The sequence below is a fragment of the Kryptolebias marmoratus genome, linkage group LG6 (assembly GCF_001649575.2).
Source record: "Kryptolebias marmoratus isolate JLee-2015 linkage group LG6, ASM164957v2, whole genome shotgun sequence".
Lineage (NCBI taxonomy): Eukaryota > Metazoa > Chordata > Actinopteri > Cyprinodontiformes > Rivulidae > Kryptolebias > Kryptolebias marmoratus.
In genome coordinates this window covers 6435431-6455694 of record NC_051435.1, presented here as the reverse complement: position 1 = coordinate 6455694, position 20264 = coordinate 6435431, and the positions used below count along the sequence as shown (strand labels likewise).

Sequence of the window (20264 nt, the reverse complement as noted above, 5' to 3'; positions counted from 1 at the left end):
ACCTCCTTGGCAGAGGTAATAATAAATAAAATAATTAGCATCCTTGTTTCTGAAGAGAAAACATGCACTAAAATAGTTTTACTTGAAAAATAAAACAGATCAAATATCTTATTTACTCACACACAAGATAGTGAGTACATTTTATCTCAAGGCAGGGTTTTTTCTTCAAACCCTCCCCTCACTGTTCTCACCCTTCCTGCCCTGTCATTCCACGTTGCACAGTTGTCGTGTTGCAGACTCAGAACCGTCCATCCAACAGCCCATCCCCTGGGTCATTCACTTACAAAGGATGGGGAGAGGATATCTGAGTGTAACCCAGGTAGGACATTACAGCCTCATAAATACAGAGGCTTCCGAGTATCCCTTCAGGGAACCTCTGCCAAAAGCAGCGAGCGTTTGTTGATGCTTCAGCATGTGGTACACAAGCAGATTGAGTGATTTCAGTGCTGACAGGAACAGAAAAATACAGACAGTGATAGAGGGAGATGTTATAGAGATTTTTTAAAAAAGAAAAATGGAGAACGAGCTGAAAGCTCAGGTGGATGATAAGGTTGCATTGTGACAGATTATATGAATAAAAAATGTCTTTATCTCATGGTAGCATAACCAAATGCAAACATCTATTATTCCTTTTCTCTTCTTTACCAATCCCGCTTCCTTGTATCATACACCTGACTTTGAAGGAAGGCTGAAATTTCAGCTGGATGAAAAGCCCTTGAGTGATTTAGCATTTGTATTGACATGCTGCTCACACCCTCCTCAACTCCCATGTGGCTGTCACCGACTCTCTGTCTCTCTCAATTGGCCACACATACACACACTTCTCTTTTTTGCTGTTTCTCAGCCTCGCCCTCTAATGCCTTCTGTCTAGAGGACCTTTTTCCCTCCCTCCTTATTTCTTCTTCTGTTTATTAAATTCACCCTTTCCCTGTCCTTCACAGCCTTTCCAAGCGTTTCCCCTTGTCCTCCCAGGCCTTTTAAATGTCTGCATCTTCTGGCATTGTTTTCTCTTTCTTTCAAAGGAACTTCCCAATTCTTTGATTAAAAATATTTATTTCATCTTAGTGGACTCAAAATTAGAATGTCAATATTTATTGACTGTGTGGGACTGTGTTATGTATTTCCTTTGGGAGGGTAACTTTTTTTGTTGTGTTCAGTGTATAGACTCAAGAACCTGTGGGCACCAATCAGGCCTTTGTAGCAGAGTGGCTAGACTGAGGCCATTTCTCAGTAAAAGGCAGATGATAGCCTGCTGAGAATTCGTTGAAAGGTACCTGAATGACTCATGCCACCTAAAGGCAAAACCCTCTGATCTGATGAAAGGAAGATTGATTGGTTTAGCAACAATGGCCAATAGCACAAGTGAAGGAAACCCAGCCCTACAGTTTAACAAGGTGAAGACAGCAGCAGTCTATATGGGACAAACATGATTTTTTTTAAAAGTTGTTTATAGAATAAATAGAATATAAAGCCTTATATTTTAAAAAGACAACAATCCAGATCAAATGTATAATAGTCTGGGTTAGTAGTTTAGACCCAAATTTATCAGAGGATGTCTAAAAAATCTAGAGGTCTGAAAATGTGTCTGATTTCTTCATTCCAAACTAGTTGAGTTGGAACCTTTTTTTATTAGAAACTGGTGAAACTTCTGAAGAAAGTGCCATATGATTGCCAAAACAACAACAACAACAAAAACATTGGAGCTCCCAAAGAGAATTTGATCAAGTTCCAATGAAAAAGTTTGACACCTTACAGTTCAGAGAAACTGGGTGTACTTTAGCGTGCTTGTTTGTTGGCTTGCAGAAACACAAAGTTGTCTCAACAGTACGAGATTTTGTTTAAATTTTTTTTTAAATTGTACTTGTCCTTGGCATTTAAGCAAAGTTTGAAGATGGCTGCAGATTAGCTTTGCATATGCTGCAATTTTAGAGGAAGTTGGTTTAACTTATCTATATTTTGCTACTTCCTTACCTCAGAGACAAAGTGCTTTCCTCATCCAACCAATATATTGAAATCAATTTAAAGAACTTTAAGACGGTATTATTTATGATTGCTATCTTTATGTGACATATTTACCATGAATAGCTGAGTCACTCACAGTAAGACTGGCCCTGCTCTAGTGAATAGTGCATAGCAACAATGTCATCAGGGTTGGCGCAGTGGGTTGGCAACAAGGCTCTCTGCAGTGGCGTTCTAAGACACTCCTCCCTCTGCTAGGGGCGCGACTACAAACATATGCTGAGGTTTAGTTTATTGAAAACAAATAGAACAAGAGAGGAAAGCTTGGCAAGAGTGGGCAACCACGTGTTTGGTTTTATTGTTTTTTTATTTCTGTGCGTAAAACCTCCATATCCGCTTGCTGACTGTGCATCCTTCTTCTGCCTATCTGTGCCAGTATCTTAGGTGTGTGTCTCTTTGTATAACATGTCTGAGTGCGCATGTGTTTGCCTCCAATCTGTAAAGGTTTGTGTGTCAGTGCTGTGAAAGTAAATGCAGTTTCAATGAATGCTTTTAGTAATAGAATTGCCCGAGGTCTGATAGACAGTCACTTCTCATAACAGTCAATGAGATCAGAGAATGAGAAAACAAAAAGATCAGAGAGGGAGGGAAACAACATTGAGGTTGATATGGCGATGGAAATAGAACCAAATGTAAGGGAGGTAGAAGGCACAAGCTGGGCGCCTGATTTTAGAAGTGTGTTTATATCAGAAAGGTCGGATAACATTGATGTATTTCACAGTTCAATACCAATACTTCGAATTAGATTCAGTTGAAGGTGTTATAAGCGCTAGGTGGCAATTTGATTTTATTGGTAATCGATGCTCAGTGAAATTCTATTGTTTTCTCATTTTATGACTTATGATTGTTACAGTGAAAGGTCTTTTCTGTCTTCATATGTTCAAATGTTTCAATATGGTGACATACAAGAAAACCTGTCCTCATATTGATTTATCCAATATTACTAATCACAAACCATCTCAGTTACAAAACATACTTTAAAATTTGCTGTCTTTAATAGATTCATTGGTATAATGTCATAATAGTAAACTACTTTAAAATTTATTGCAGAAAATGTTATTAGTTTTAGAGACAAACACTCAAAGGAGTAGTTCAGATTTTTTTTTTAAGTGGTGTTCTGTGGAGCTGTCATCAGTAACCAATGTCTTACCTGCAGTGAGATTGACTAAAAGCATAATTAGATTCAAATAACAGAGGGGAGTTTTCACAAGTGAGATGAGATAACATCTCAGAGAGCAGCCAAGACCAAACCGATTTCTGCTTTCTTAAAACAATTTAAGTCTTCACAGTTTCAGAGCAATTCACATAAATGATAGTTTACAAGCCTTTAAATTGCTCTCACTTTTCCATTGGATGGTCATTTTCAGATAAGCTTTTTACAATGAAGACAAAGTTGGTCTGTTAGCCAGTAATTGTCCATGCACAATTTATATTGCAAAACAAAATGTGTTAACCATAACTGGGTAGATAAACTATTTGAGCCAAAAGTCATGGCTGTGTAAAAAACAGATTTAAAAAAGCATTTGTGTTAATGGTATGAAAATTTTATTTTGAACTCTGCATTACTTTATATCAAAGGAAGCATAAAGTTGCTGCCCCTCCCACTGCCCCCTTGGCCAGACAGTTTTATACGCACAATCTGCCAGTTAGCAAAATATCTCATGAATCACTAAACAAATTTAATGAAATTTTCATAAGGTAATCATTAGATGGACATTTAAAACTGAGACCTTTGTTTAAAACTTTGGCTTGGAAGGCAGCAGGCAGTATTTATTCTCTCCAGGAAAGATACTTTCAATTATGAATATAAATTTAAGGAAGGAGGGGGCAAGCTTTAATGAGTTGACTGGTGGATGTGCTGTTCTCAGCTGTAAATTCAAAAGCTAAAGAAGGCCTACACCATAAAATGAATTCACTAAAGTCCACATTGCAGTAATTTTCAAATAATCTACATATGACCACAGTTTAATAATAATAATTAAAAAATAATCTGAAATTCTGATATAGCTTTTAGTTTTGGTGATCTCCATCTGGCCACTCCTTTGGAAACTTTTTGGAGTTACCCCTGCTTTGCATCAGATAGTTACTCTGCCCAGTAATGCTTATCTTATATTTTTTTTTTTTTTTCAATTTTGCAACATAAGTTTCATACATATCATGATAGGTAAAGCATCACAGACAACTCGGTCTTGAGTGCAAATATCCATCAACCTCTATGTAAATGTCTGTTTACTGAAAAAGTAATAATGGTTAAAAAAAAATCATGTTTGAATTGACACTCTTGCTTATGGTTGTTTAAAAACTGCAGAAATATGCTTTGGTCTTAGTTTTGCTTTGATTAGCTGTTAGTTTGACTCCCCTGTAAAAACGTCTGCCTGATGTTCCAAACTAATAATACTCTGAGTGATTTCTGCAGGTAGGCTATTGATTTCTGATAAAAACTCCATAGAATGCCATAGAACACTGGAGTGAATCTGAACTATTTTTTTTTTTAATCTGGAAACCGTATGTATTTAATAATGACACAAAACACTGCAAGTTGTTTAAACTTTGAATTCATTTTCATGGGTGTAGTATCAAACAAGATGAGTTCACAAAAGCTCCAGCCATGTGACTTTCTCTCAACTCCAGGCACTGCAGAGACTTTTTAGAGACAATTTCTTGACTGTGCTGAGTAATCAAGATAAGTTAGGCTACTTTTCTATTGCTGGGTAAAATGTGACTGCAGATTTACTTGTGAGAATGAAACTTAATCTGGCCAGTGGAGCGTGGGCTTGGAATGGAGGAGGTCACTGTGTAAACACACAGCTTCTGTTATAGTTTATTATTAATCAGACAGACTTTGCAATGCATGTGAGAGTGATCGAGAGAGGAGGATAGGACGGCTCTGTAGTGCCCGTTAGACAAGCAGACCCATCAGATAGTCATATATTATGTATTCATTGTTGTCACACTGTGCCATTGGCTTTCATTTTTGTGGGAGCGGGCCTGCAAGCATAATGACTGTTTTGCTATGTGTAGCTCAGTCAATGCACAAGGATGCCAGTGCCATAATCATATGCTACCCACATCAAAGGTGTTGGGTGTATTTTCTCACACATTTCTCTATCTCTTTTCACCAGTGTTACAACAAAGTATGTTTCCAAACTTGAGCTTGTTATCAATGAATGTGTTGCCTTGGACATGCTTAACGATGCATAATCACAACAGAACATGTATATTGTTGTCTAAAGTCTCTGTCTTGGATAATAAACTACGGCATGTGGTAAAAGCCAGGTGTAGACATAAAAACAGAGGTTGGGAAAACAGGTTTTGTCAGTTTTAGTAAACCAAGGATTTTGTTTTGGGGGTTTTGTGGTCTGTTACAGTTTGGTTTGCCTTCGAGTTTTCACTTGACTTTCTTTGTTGTCAAAAATGTACTTATTTATTTATTCATTTGGACTCATATTTTAAAATACTCAGGGAAAAAAACCATGTTTAATGTTTATGCTTATGAAAACAGTCTGTTGATAATGTTTTCCATTTTTTCATGTCCGTTATTAGTAAATATAGCCTACTATTTGACATTTACTTTGTGTTTACTAAAATGTCATATTTAAATGGTAAATATGTAGTTATTTAAACAATAAAACTAATTTCGTAGGAGGGAGGACAGCAGACCTTTTATCCTCTCTTTGTGATTACAGTCAGTCCGTGTATATGTGTGTTCCCTTTCATTATCTCCCTCTTTATTCTTCTTATGTTTTCTCAGTGGCATTTTGTTCCACCTTTTTTTCCACTCTTGTATGGATGATGAGTTAAGGAATTAAAGGTCAGCAGCCTATTAATAGCAGTGTGAAAGTCACATCAGAAAACAGCAATGATATTCTTTGAAAATTTGCCGATTGCTAAATGAATCAACAGAAAGTGTGTATATGACGACTTAAGGTTTTTAACTCAACTAAAATAAAAACATTCAGCTAAAAGTTACCTTGCTTTATCTGATCCTTCAAAATACAAGATAATAAGCTTTTTAGAATGTTTGTTGACATTATGTACAGAATGTGGAGCCAAAAAAATGTAAAATTGCTTGACAATCAGAGAGGCTTTTAGCAATGTTAGCTGCGAGACACATTGTTGTGTCTTCAGACATAAATCTGTAATTTCTTGTTATGTAATGGACCTGCATCTAAATACACACACAAAAAAAGGCTTTTGTAAAGACAGACTGTAATAAATGAAAGCTTTAACTGATCAACATGCTTTTTTTGTTGTTGTTTTGTTTTAGCTGCCAATAATATGTGTTTTAAGTTCACAGGTAATCATAGGATTTTAACTCAAAATGCACAGATGCATGGATTAAATTTGTCATACAAAGAGAGGTGTGATGGAAAAAAGAAGCTGTTCCACATTAAATTCTTAATATCAGTGGACACATACATCAGCTAATCAAGCAACAGACATGGCAAATGGAGACGTGTTTGATAAGATTGTGCAGCACATTTGTCAGGATTGGCAGATGGAGAGACAAGCATAAAATGATTGCTTTACTTCAAGTGCAGCATCACTTTTGCTGGTCATTGCAGTCTGATTGGCTCTTGTCTTCTCGATCATCAATATTTGATGTAACTGCCAATCATAAACTAGCACAACTGTACTGCAGACAGAAAGTGGAGCTGTTCAAACATTTAAAGTGTTGGAAAACATACCCTAAAAACCAGAAAGGGACAAAATGTGTTAAATCCAGAAAACAAAGTAAGCACAAAAAATGCTTTTGCTAAAGATAAAAGTTATTAGTAACTTAGCAGGATAAAACTAGTAGACTGACCTTTACCTTTATTTGATATTTAAAGTTTGCTTTCAAACCTCTTCTGTTGAAAGGTCACCTAAAGCTTCTGTGATGTTTGTGCACTGTTTTAACAAGACAATGGTGAAGCATTGACCTGTGCTATATTTTGTCCTATCAACATTTCATTTTAACTGACTGACCTGAAGTTATGCTGTTGTCATCCCAAACTGCAAAGGAATTTTGCAAATGCAAGTACTTGTTGTACAAATACAATAGTACATGTAAACTTTACGTCATATTTAAATATAAATTGTTTGTCGTTGTTAAAGGATTTGTGTTTGGGGATTTGTTTACTCTATTGAAGATTTGGTGTGTGCATGCACATATAAAGAGCTTGGAATTTTACTATATTACAATGTGGAAAAGCATTACATAATGCAATGCTTATAAGGCAGAGAAAGCACAAGGAGTAAACGACAAAAAAACAATTATGTGCATTTGATCCAAACTGAAGACAAATCAATGCCTATATTTCATGTTATATAATGTTGCATTGTCAGATATGCTTTGACTCTTCAAAGCTAAGCAAAACCAACCAGATTTTCTTTTCAGTTGTTTCCTTTTTTACTTTTTTTAACTTTACTGAATAATGTATTGACTTCTGATCCATTCTGCACTGCAAAGTGTTTCGCTCCTGTAAAGTGAAAATTGTACATTGAAAATGGCAGTTGGAGGCTATCTTTGTGGTGTGTTCAAGTGAACATTTTATTTATTTTTTACTTATTTTCAGACACTGGCAACGTGAGGAGACAGAAGCATGAGGGTGGGGGTTACAAACACTGTAACCTAAAAGTTGTCTATACCCTTGAAATAATAACTATGCATCCTTTGTGATAAAAAAAAGTACTCTTAGGACACAAACATGCATGCCCACACTTACCATGAATGCAGAATCACCTGGTAAACTAATATGAGTGTATTTTAACTGTTGAAGAAAGCTGCAGTCTGCAGAGCAAAGGGCTCGGATGAAACATTGAAAAAGTCACAGTAAGATTTGAACCAGGAACCTTCAAGGTTAAAAGCTATAACAAAACTATCACATCACTCTGCAGTTTGCACCATTTTTAAAGAGATGAGCCCATCTATTTTTCTACACCTTGAGGTTTTTAAAATACCTAGGGTTGTGTCAACAAACAACTTAGCAAAGAACCAAATTTAAATTGAATCTTTAGGCACTTTGGTACTCGCAGCCTGTCACGAAGACACATCTTTTCAATTTCCTCTCCTGAGTCTTTGAAAATTGCAAACAGTAACATAGTTTGATAGACATAAAATAATATTTTAGGATCAACAAGGTGTTTCGTAAAGAGCATTTTTCTGAAGACAGTTGAAGATCATCTGAAGGATGATTCATCTTTCAGGTCTTTACTGGATTTGTATTTTTGTTTTTTGTTTTTTTTCCTTTTCTTAAAGGCATGCCTTTCAGATTCTGTTTGTTTTAGAAAGTTCTTAGGTCTGACACTTTTTGCTTTACTTTTTAAACACACTCAGCTCAATATGCTGTCCTAGTCATGGAATGGACTAGGACAGCATATGGAAGCAAAATATAATAAATATAATAAAAATATAATAAAAATAGAGGTGGTTTAAAATTTTTTTTACAACACTTGGTGTACAAAACTATACCCTTATATAACTTTAGTTCTCAGAGATAATATTGTACTTTTAAAATGAAACAAGGATCAACATCAGTTACCTCTGAGAACTGTACCAGTGAGTAAAAGTGATATAATACGCATGTATTTTTCTATGTTCAGTACCCACAGCAACTAGGGTACCTTTAAAATTTTGAATTACTGTAGTGTTACAAGTTCTGTCATATTTTCAAAGTCTTTATATTGATTCAACAACAGTGTCACTCCTCAGAACATACATATTTATTACCCACAGCAGATCTCCAAGTTAATTGCACTTCAAGTCACTCCATCTGCAACTAGGGCTGCAGTGAGCTCATTAGGCATTCATCAGAGCCAAAGGTTCAAAAGTTTGGTTAGTAATTGTCATTTCTCTTTCCTTTTTTGTCCTCACAAAACTCCAGTATGAAACTGGTTTTCATAATCACTAAATATTCATCGTTAGATAATAGGATGGAAGGTTTTAAGTAGTAATTAAAAGGAACACTGAGCCCGACTTTGTGACGTTACCATGACGACAATAATACAAACGTCTCTGGTGGACAGCCCAGATGAGTTTGCTCATCTGATTAAAAGGAACACTGCAAATTATATATCCAACATGCCAGCTACATTTACACAGAATGTGAAACCCTAACTGCTGTTTGCTTAAACAAAACCAAATTAGTGGTTTTAGTGCTCAACAATCAGTAGACTGAGTACTGGTTCACATCTCCATGACAGCAGACAGAGAGAAAACAACAACAAAAACAATAAACCAGTGGACAAAAACAGTAGACACTCCTTTGTTCTATTAAAAGGCATGTGCCCCAAACATAGAGTTTTGTTGTCCGTCAAATATTTAATGGAAAACAAACAAAAGGCATGTCTATGACCTGCACAGGAGAGGTGTGACGACTGTCATCAGTGTCACAAGGTGAAATAGTACAGTGTAGCACATTATATCTCATTAATTCATTCTGTCTATCAGCAAAACAACAGACCCCTGCCAAAGGGTTTTACCGATGCCAGCTGCTTCCCTTGTTAATTTGATTCTTCACCTCATTGCCTGGGCCTGGAGCTGTCAGCCTCTGAGCTGTCCAAGCATTTTGTCTAGACATCTGCTTGTAGAGACAAAAGAACTTTTGTTCGCTGTTTTTATACTTTTTTTTCTACAACAAAACCTGCGCTTGTTTGTGGGATCTAGACAAGTTGCCCTGCAGGTGGTCGAGGAGAGTACATTTTATTCCTAACCTCCATTGTTTGTTTGAAGGTGGGGTGGCGGGTGATTGCTTTCAGAAGAGAATACAGAGATGGAGGATGAAAAGAAGCAGCTAAAGATGAAAAACTTGACATTGGGAGGAAATAGATTATACATTTAAGAAGCTGTTAGTGCCTGTCAAGGACACAGGAACACTATAAAATGGGTTCTTGCCTGTTTGTTATTTCTGTATCTTATTCAATGTCAGCTTGACAAACCATTAGTGACGTTATTGTGACAAAATTAAATTATGAGTCAAAAACATCTTAACAAAGAAATGTTAAATTGAAATCCCATGGCTAATCGAATTAGTCATGCATGTCAATTTGACTTTGGAGGTCATTTCAGTGGAAGGGTTGATTAAAATGTTTGCGTCACCACTGTTTCCTGCCTTTGCCCTCCAAATGTAGTTACCCTCCATGCCATTCTGTTGGTTTTTTAGAGATGTTTTTGGGAGTTAAAGATGTCTTTCAACTAAACAACAGTTATTGATTCGAAAAGCAACCGGCAGATGAGTTAAACATTGAACATATTTCTATTTTATTTGGACAAAGTTATTTCCACATCTCACACTGGTATTGTTAAAATGAACATTTCAGTTCAAAATAATCTTGTTTTAGTTCAATTAGTCAGTTCATTTCAAATCAATGATCAGGCACTTTTTAATTAGGCTAAAATAAATTTGTAGAATAAATTGCTTGAAACAACTTGATTACCTAATCCAAATAAGTTTAAAAAAGAAAAAAAAAAGTTTGACTAATATACTATTGTAATGAGATGAAATAGAGATAAAATTTCACAAGCCTCTGTGAAACTAACACAGGCTTATAACACAGGCATGTTTAATCAATTAATTATGAAATAACGCTAGTAGAAATAATTGTTTTATTTCTTAAAGGTTCTCATTACAAAGTATTAAGTCAAACAAAAAAAAGGTACCCTGAACTCTATCGAAAGGTGCAGTTTGAAAGAGTTTACTCCAGTAGTTTTCCAGATTGCAATTCTGAAATGCAGGTCCACAGTCACTTTTTAAACCTGTAATGTGATTATTTCTGAGAGAACTTACTGTAACAATGCAGCTATTATTAGTCTCTCAAATGGCTACATGGTTGCGAGCATGAGACCCTGGAAAACCACAGCTGATCTCAGAGGATACCGCCCACAATTTGCTTGTACAAGATTGTTGGCCTTCACCCACATGTCCTCACCTGAGCAGCTAGATCAGTAGGTGGAGGATGTGGGAGAAGTGAATAAATTCTAACGCAATCTTTTGTAAATGTGAGCAGGAATATTTTTTTGATTTTCCAACACAGAATTCCAGCTCACCATGATGCTCTGATTATGACTGCTCTATGGCACATAGGCAAAGTCAAGTGTTGGTTTGTATTATGACACAACAGCTTATTAAATAAATGAATGGAAATCTTTAAGTGAACTAAAAGAATGTGCATGTAGTAACTGTCTCTGTTCTGTCTTAGCTGAAACTGTTATGAGGTAGAGTTCCCAAATGCAGGAGCGCAGGAAGCAGGACGTTACAGACCCAAATATCTTTAATTACTAAATAAATCATGCTGGAGGTTCTAAAGGCTAATCCAATTTTATATAAACCAGGCAGACAGGAATTAAACATGAAATAGTGAGCAAATACAAACACAGACTCTGAAAACCTAAACTCAAAACCAGGGGCTAAATATACCAAGGAAGCAAGTGACAAATGAGGAACAGCTGCGAGGAAATCAGAACTCAGGCATGAAAGAAAAAGTCAAATTGCAAAGTACAAACAAAAGAACCTAGTTTTTCCCAAAATAATACAGGAAATGAGGTAATGTAAAACAAGAAAACAAATACTAGGGAATGAAGGAAGGACTCTAAACAGTCACGAGAACTAAACAAATGATATATCAATATCCTGACTCAAAACATGACAACTCATGAACCATAAACACAAAAACCAATATAACATAAGCAAAATCATTTTCTTTTCTTGCTATAATGACTTTTAGCAACTTGTCTAAATATGCACTGAGCATACTAAGCCTTTTAAAGAGGAGACTTTTCTATTTTTTTTCCATCAAGCATTTTATTAACCATTGACACCTAGAAAGAAAATGTAAATTGGTGGTTTTCATACTCAGGCTGATATGATGATGTGGAAGGATAGAAAGAGCAGATCACAGAAAAACAAATTCTCATAGTCAGCTAAGGGGATTCTGTGGTGAAAAGATGTGAAAAGAGGAGCATGGACAAAGAAAACCATTGCAGACAATATTAAATGGGAGCAAATAACAGAGATGTGTTTGATGAATGGAGCTTGTAAGAAGAATTTTGCACACACATGAAATCACTGTATAACCATATAAAACAGTGGCTTCATTTGAGCTGACATTTGATCTTCCTTTCTTAGACTAAGCTTTTGTTTTCTGCATAAAGTACAGAATTATTACTTGAAAAAAAAGAATTTGAGGAAATATTTTGAAAACCAACATTGTCAATCAAAATGATGTTATACTACAACTGACAGATTAGCTGCTGTCCATACCCTTGACATAATAAAATGTTTTTTGTTAGTTTATTTGATTGGCAAGTTCTGTGTGAGGTCTAAAAGCTTTAATAGTGAGTTTTGGTTGATTTTCTGTATTTTTTGTGTGAATATCCCAATATTTTTATGGGCTGAAAGACAAAGTCATGCATGTTGTCTGTGATGTATCAGTAAGGCCATCTGGATCATAATGAGCTATATGAGCGACTATGCTGACTGCCACTGCCATTCATCCTGATATCCATCATGATTATCATCTATGATGTTGTCATGCATCACCTGCATCACAACGTTTCACACATTATTTCCTCCACTTCTCATTTCTTGCATTCCTTCCTTTCCTTTGTTTCCCTTCATTTAATAGTGGCATGTGGTTTCTGGTTGCTCTAAACATTTGTAGTTTCTGGGGTGAATGAGTCATGCCTCAGTAAAACAGCACTCTAATCTTCTCTGTAATACCGCCTGCAGCTTTATAGATAGTGTAACATGCAAACAGTGTTACAAGCTCAGTGTCGAATCTGTCTGTTTATGTGTAACAGTGCACAAATTCTCGAGATGCATTCTTTGACTTAAGTGTGTCTGCAAGTGAGAGAAAAGGCAGAGGAGATGCTTGTGGGCTCTTTAGAAAAGGATGCTTGCCTCCGACTGTAAGCGGGCGATTGGTGTAGGTGTACATGTGTGAACACAAGGGCGAACACAAAGACGCCTCCAAGGAAAGGAGGAGAAAAAGAGGTTGGAAAGACAGATAGCTTGTTGGCAGCATTGCAGAGTCGGGCTGATTTATCTTCCCACATTGTGACTCACCATTTGTGCACCACACAGTTTACATTTTAAAGCTGTTATTAAAAAGAACAGAGAACGCGATAGAAGGAGAAGAATAGAAATGAGGAACAGGAAAAAAGAGGTGAAAAACAGGCAAGAACAATAGCGTGATTTCCAGGGGACATTTCATAAGCTGGGCATAAAGTTTTGCTGTAAAAACTGTAGGTGAAGTTTGGTGTAAGTTCTCAGTTATCCAGGACAGGAGAAATCATAAGTTTTAAAACAAACTGACTTTGTGCATCATTTATACACCTTGACCAAACCCACTTAAGATGCTTTAATTTCCGGATAAAAAGAACACAAAGAACAAACATAGAAAATAATAATATTAACAATAATAATAACAATAATATTTAAAAAAATCTTTAAATATTGTTTTTTTCTGAAATTAAATTTAAGAGATTTCAGTTGTAAATGGTTTTAAAATAATAGTAGTAACTTTAAAATAAATTAATTTATTAATAAAGTATTATAGTGTCATGTACCGAAAACCTATTGTGTTAAATCCCCAACATGATTTTCTTGTACCTAACTGTGTTTCGTTCCACTGTGAACAGAACGACTAAACCAGTAAACATGAATTTTTAACATGTCAGGTTTTATCACTGTCCCTAAGCCCCAAACCCCCTCTCTGCCTCTCTGCACTGTCTCAATAGAAGCTCATAAAACATTAATATAAGCTCCTTATAGGACTATACATGGAACCAAGACCAGACTGGGCTGAGAGTTCACACAGCATCTTATAACCTGGTTACACATGCATGTTGTAACTGAGTGTGAGTGGGAAGGCTTCAGTGTTTGGGCAACGACCTTAAGCAATCACCATCGTGTGAGCCAAGTAATACAGTGCCACTATTTAACATGTGTACACCTGGCAAGCATTCTGCAAGTAAGACCAACAAATGCAGAATTAAAATATGTACACGAGGTTCGTAAATAATTAACTGTGTAAACTGTGCAAGACGGTTGTCCTCAGAGGGCATTGTTTTGAAATATTAAAATCGTGTTTTGCTGTGACTAGTTGCTGCAGACTATTTTCATGTTTAAGTCACAACTATAAACGTGAATACAGCTGTCCTTGCTATATGCCTGGTGACATCTATCTACTCTTAAAAGCACTTGATAATCACTGCCGAACACTTGACGAACCAAACAGAAATGTATAAAATGACATGTTGATGAGTACACCTCTGTCTAACTCAGCCCTGTCTCTTGATATGATTTGCTCTGAAAGCAGCTGTATTTGCCTCACGCTAACAGAGTTGTTTGGCTTTTTTAAATTAGCAAAATGCAAATCCTTGAAAGCTAAAACCACAGGCAACCGAAGACCTTTAAGTGAAGAGATAAGAACAGGCTTGGTGATACAGTCCCAGACAGAAGCCTACGGTGACTCAGAGGTTTATTGAAGCAAATCAGGTTGAGTCATTTTTTGTTACACTGACATATTAAAAATAATGGCCAAAATATGCTAAATAAAATGTGCTGTTACTGGGTCCTTTTGCTTTCTGAGTAAAAAACAAGTCAATGAAACCAGTGAAACCCTGTCAGATATCTGAAAGTCAGAAAGTCAACCCCAACTTTCTAATTTTTCATCCTTCTCCAGAAAGGCTTACTAACTAAATGTAATATATTTTTTCTTCCCTAAATAACATATTCCAAGACCATTTTAACTGATTTATTTTTATGGTAAAGTGATCTATCTAAATCCAACCTATATATTTTTCCCCATTTATTCTAATGAATGCACACACAGATGTCAAGTTCCTGCTTGTGCTGTCAAGGTACATCAATTTCATCTTAAATTATAAGATTATAAATCTGATCAGATGGAGGGATGCAGCAGAGCAGAACCTATAGCTGCAGGTGTGAGGTGCATGCTGACAAATGTAATTGGACTTATAATCAGTCATAAAACTACCCAAATTGGTTTAGAAGATACTCTGGTTAAACAACAGCAACACTGCTGTTTGCAGGAAAGTACTTTTGCACAGTTTACAGCACTGATTGGCTCCATTTGATACTGTAGAGTGGCAACAAAGTAGGTGATCTTTTTGACCGGTCAACAAGCATTACCAAAAGCTCAAGCTTCAGAGGGTACCACTGACAGCTGTCATGCTGCTGCTAGTCCCTGGATCAACACCACAATTAGCAGCCCAGACAAGTGCAAATACTTTGTAGACTCTGGACAGTACTCAGCTCTGGAGCAGTAACACTTTTGATGCCTAAAGTGATTTTCAGTAAGCAGTGATATAGGCTTTGCTCATCACTTAACCAATCACATGGAAATGGCATCCTAGAAAAAAGCAACTTAGATAAAAAAAAAAAAAAAAATCTGATGTAATGGAAAGAGATAGCTGGTAAAATGTTCATGTTGTCAACTGGGATAGAAATGTTACAACCTCTAATTTTTATGATTCTTGCCTGAAGCCTGACGCATAATTGGTGAGGCAACGGTTGCAAGGAAATCAAACAGTTTTGTGAAATATTTCCATCAGAATAAGCTGCATCATCAGCTGGATCATTTTGACATGTTTTTTTTTTTTGTAATTAGGGCGATACTATCAATGCATTTGTAAATGTAGTCTAATATCCTCCAAACATTATATGTTTGTTAAACTGTATTTATTTCATGCTTGTCTTTGGATGGAGCCTAATTTGCTGATTCCTGGATTTTATTGCAAAAAAGATTCACTAATTTACAAAGACCAATTAGTTCTCAGAATAACTGTATTTATTATAGACCAAGCATCCCCACCTTTTCTCGCTGTTGGAAACTGAAGCCAGCAGGACCCGATTCACTGGAGTTGCCATATTGTATTTTTGGAACCAGAGTCTGAAAACTAAGTCCTGCCTATTTCCTGCACATAATCATGGTGCTACACACCCTTTCTTCTAAGGATGAAATAATTAAATACAGCTAAGCACATTAGAAAAAAAAAATAATATTTGAACATACAGCAGGAAGGTAAAAACTACGTTAATCAACAAGAGTCAACATCTTTAAGAAAAAAAAAAAAATTGTTTTGTTATTGTTTGTTATTTTATTTTTCATTTTATGTTTTGTTAATTTGTGTGGAGGAGGCAGGACTTTTAATTTGTACTTTGTACAGGTATAGTTAGTTCTGTTACAACTTTAACTTCCTGGTTCCAGTGGGAGATCTAGACTTATATACAGTTTATAGTTTTCACACTGTTAACATTTCAGTATCAGTTTTACTTGATTTGAAAGCATTTATTTACCTCTTTGCTATTTTTTCCAAGTTCTTGATAACAAATCTATTTATTTAGTAGCCAGAACTTTACTCTATGTGCCTTAAGAGAGTCACAAGTATTTCTCAGCAGCTCTGCTTCTCAGACTTGATTGTATTCGGGGGGGAATTACAGGCAGCAGCGAGTTCAGCCAGCCAGTCATCATCTGACAGGTACTTGAACCTAAGCTGTGAATGTAAGTATGAAAAAAAATGTAAGAAGGAATAGAAAGGTAACATTGATGAAACATTTTTATCATCTGACGCGAGGGCTCTCTTCCTGGATAACAATGTCCCACGAGTGGTGACTGGATGTTTTGATGAACGACACCAACTGAGGCTTGAACCTGACAAAAAAAAAACTTGCTGGGAGGCAACAGAGCTATTCAAACACCACCATGTCAATCTCAAAAGGATAGTATTGGCATGAAAATCTCTCACTTAATGTGGACATTCAGCTTTAAGCACTGCTGTGCTTAGTGAAACACCATAGTGCTGCTGGCGTGACTGCAGAAATATCTTGTTACTTTTTAGAACATGCACGCAAAACTCAATTGTTGGTTTAGGGTACATGCAGGCTTTTTGAATATCCCCAGTGAGCACAGACATAGAACTGTTGTATACTCTGACTTACATGGTATAGACCTACAAAATGTACTCACTGTATGTACATATTGCACATTAAGTGGTCCTGAGTTTTCATTGAGTGGTTGTTTAATCTGTAAGTATCTTACAGATGAAACCTTCACCTTCAGGATACACATTTTGACAGTCATGTTATTCAGTCAGAGTTTATCCTCAACCATTCCCTGCAATCGGATGGCTTTGTTTTGTGCCAACTGCTCATTAATGCATGTTATTTCCTGTCAACACTGAGAAAGTGTTACTTTTAGCAAGTGTCTAACAGCATCAATGGTGTTTATACCAAGACAGCTTGTTGATTAAAAAAGTGCTAACAGGTTATGATGAGCTGAACATCAGTGGGACAGAATATTTGAATGAAAATGAAATAAAATTAGATGTTATTAACAGTAATCAGTCTTACTATTAATTGGAATAATAATTTGTAGTTAGGTAAACTGTTTGTATCATTTAATGCTATATTAAAGACATTCTACTTTGACTGACAGATGTCAACTATTGCAGTTTCCAAATGTAATAACAACAAATTTTAGCAAATGGACATTTAAAAAAAGGTTAATGTACAAACAGGGATTTCTAGCTTCTCAAATCTTATAACTTTCACATTTTCAAAGCTGCACTTGCTGATTTGATGTTATTCCCCATGCAGCAAGAGTTAAACAAGAATTTAAATTTAAAACAGTAGGAGTTAGAAACCACTATGTGTTTTGAGAGTTGCTAAAAAATAAAAATAAAATAACATTGACACTGTGTCAGACAAGTAATTATGGAAGATTAGTTACTCAACATTATGTTTTAAAACATTATATAAGCATTGCAAAAAATACACATTTATGAAAGATTTGACAATTGCAACAGTATTATTAGATTATGTTTTTGTTTAGTTTAATTTAAATCTTTTTTTCTTGTCTTTTTATTTTTTACTGACAATATTTGGCCATGTTTGCACATTTATGTTTTCTCTGTTAGCATCCTCTTGCTTGTCTTTTTTAATATATCTCTCTGTGCTTCCCTTTTTTTGCCTCTGACTGTAGTCCACCCTCCATTTTATTGGTTGCCATTTTTCTCTCTTTCCAAAATAAACCCTTTCATCCCCTTCTGCCTTTCTTCCTGTTCTCCCTTATTTAACCTTGTTTATCATGTCCATTTTGCTTCCCTTTTTTCAGCTCTGACTGTCACCCATTTCTCCTGTTTCAGTAAATGTCTTAGCCTATAGATGAGGATGCATTGAGGCAGGCAAAGAGGCAAGCTAGGCCAGGCTACAGGTCATAATGATGGTGCTGGATTCTAAAAAAAAAAAGCCTGCAGGCAGCTGAATCGATAGCTCCAGTTGTCAAATTGTACCTTACACAGAGAAAGGGAAAAAGAACAGAGCTTCTACTGGCTGCCTGTGTTCTGCATGCGTGTGTATGTTTTTTAAATCGGTGTGACTGTAAGTGTGATTCTTGATTAGAAGGGCATGTACCCAAGCAGGCTTGGTCACAGCAGGATCTTGCATTAGTTGCACTCATTCTTTGGAGCAGAAAATCTTTCCAGGCTCGCCAGTTTGGTACTTGATGAACAGCTCTGCTCTGATTTTTAGAGTTCTGAAACACACATTCCCGTCTAGTAAACAGAAGAAAAAATGTTTTTTTTCTGCTTCTTTTTAGCTGAGTATTTTAAATTACCACAATACCACTGTTCTGCAATATAAATCTACATATATAGATAGATTTTTTTTCTGTTTCTGAATGTAGTCTGTCAGGATTTGTGACTAAAAGCAGGTTCACATTAAGGACACAAATCCTTATCTCATCAAATGAATCTAATAGAGGAGCTGCATTTAGACATTTCCTGATGTTAGGTAATTTTATGGCTGGATTTACATCACAGACAAGATTATGGATGAGAAGATTACCCAATTTGGATCAATTCACAAATGTGCATTATATGTTTAGATTGGGGGTGCATCTAAATTGGGTGACTTGGCGGTATAGTAGTTAGAGATGCCACCTCACAGCAAGAAGGTTACAAGTTTGCCTGATGACCTGGGGCCTTTCTGTGTGGAGTTTGCATGTTCTCCCTGTGCATGCTTTGGTTTATTTCGGATACTCCAGTTTCCTCACACAGACTAAAAACATGCATGTTAGTTAATTGGCAACTAAACAAAACCAAATTCTTATTTCATTTTCTCCTTCTGTTTATACTAAGAATCACCCAAAATGAAATTACCATCAAAATCTAAGAGATTTAATGATCAGTATTTATGGTTATGTTGCAGAACTGACCCTGACTTTCTCAGACGGTTATCTGCAGGTTAATTACTGACTGAGCTGTTTATTAAGATGCAGCCACAGATATAAATAGACTGCTGCCTGTATGCATGTGGCGACTTGCAGGCTTTGCAGCGTTGTACAATGACATAGCAAAACTGCACAACAATCATAAGATTGAATTTAAATTCACATCAAAGTGTTATGTCAGCTAACCTCAATGACATTCTTGTATTAAACATTTTGGGGGATAAATAGGGCCAAAATCATGTTTTTTAACAATTGATGAAAATGTCTGACTTTACAGGAGCAGAGCTGGGATTTAAAGCAGAAAAATGTTTTGCATTCTGCACAGCAGCAAGTCAGATGTCATACACCAAAACTGCTGCAGCCAGAGGGTGTAGTTAAAAGACCTGACACGATTTGCAGCTTATATTGAAGCTAATGTTGACAGACTTCAAGCAGTGATCTACTCTACATACCAACAATGAATCAGCTGAAGCAGTTAAATGTTTTTACACTTTTTGATATCCCCAAAAACTCCATTAACAATTCTGCTTTAAATGATTCTGGTGCCATTAAAACAGTAATAAAATAGTATTCAGAGAGATCATAACAGTACAAATACCCCCTTTAATTGCTTTTAAATGACACTAAATGAGGAAAATAGAAGATTTTAATTTAACAGAAGCTTTTATTAAATACAAATAATCAGTATTCTTGCTTAGTATAATTTGCTTAGAAGTGCCTTTGTGATGTCTAGAGGGTGTTTTTTTGTTTTGTTTTTAGAGGAAACTTTTTTAATATTGGTAAAAGAAATATGTTCCAGAGCGAGCATGGGGCAATCTTTGTTGTAACTTAGAGTTAGATAATGACACAACTTTGAAAATGCCCTTATTATTGTTTAGTTCCAACAAAATGAAATTCTTTTTTTTAATAAATGGAGTTTCAACCAGGAGTGGAAATTAAAAATTTTGTCCACCAGCCACAGTGGCTAGTGGACAAAATTTTTTACCAGCCACTCAAATATTTTACCAGCC

The 20264-nt window shown here is 35.9% G+C and overlaps 1 protein-coding gene across 16 annotated transcripts in view; it reads left to right on the top strand.

Moving 5' to 3' along the window:
• stxbp5l (syntaxin binding protein 5-like) overlaps positions 1 to 20264 on the top strand; it is a 130307-nt gene that overhangs the window by 22900 nt on the left and 87143 nt on the right. The gene's annotated exons all lie outside the window — the stretch shown is intronic.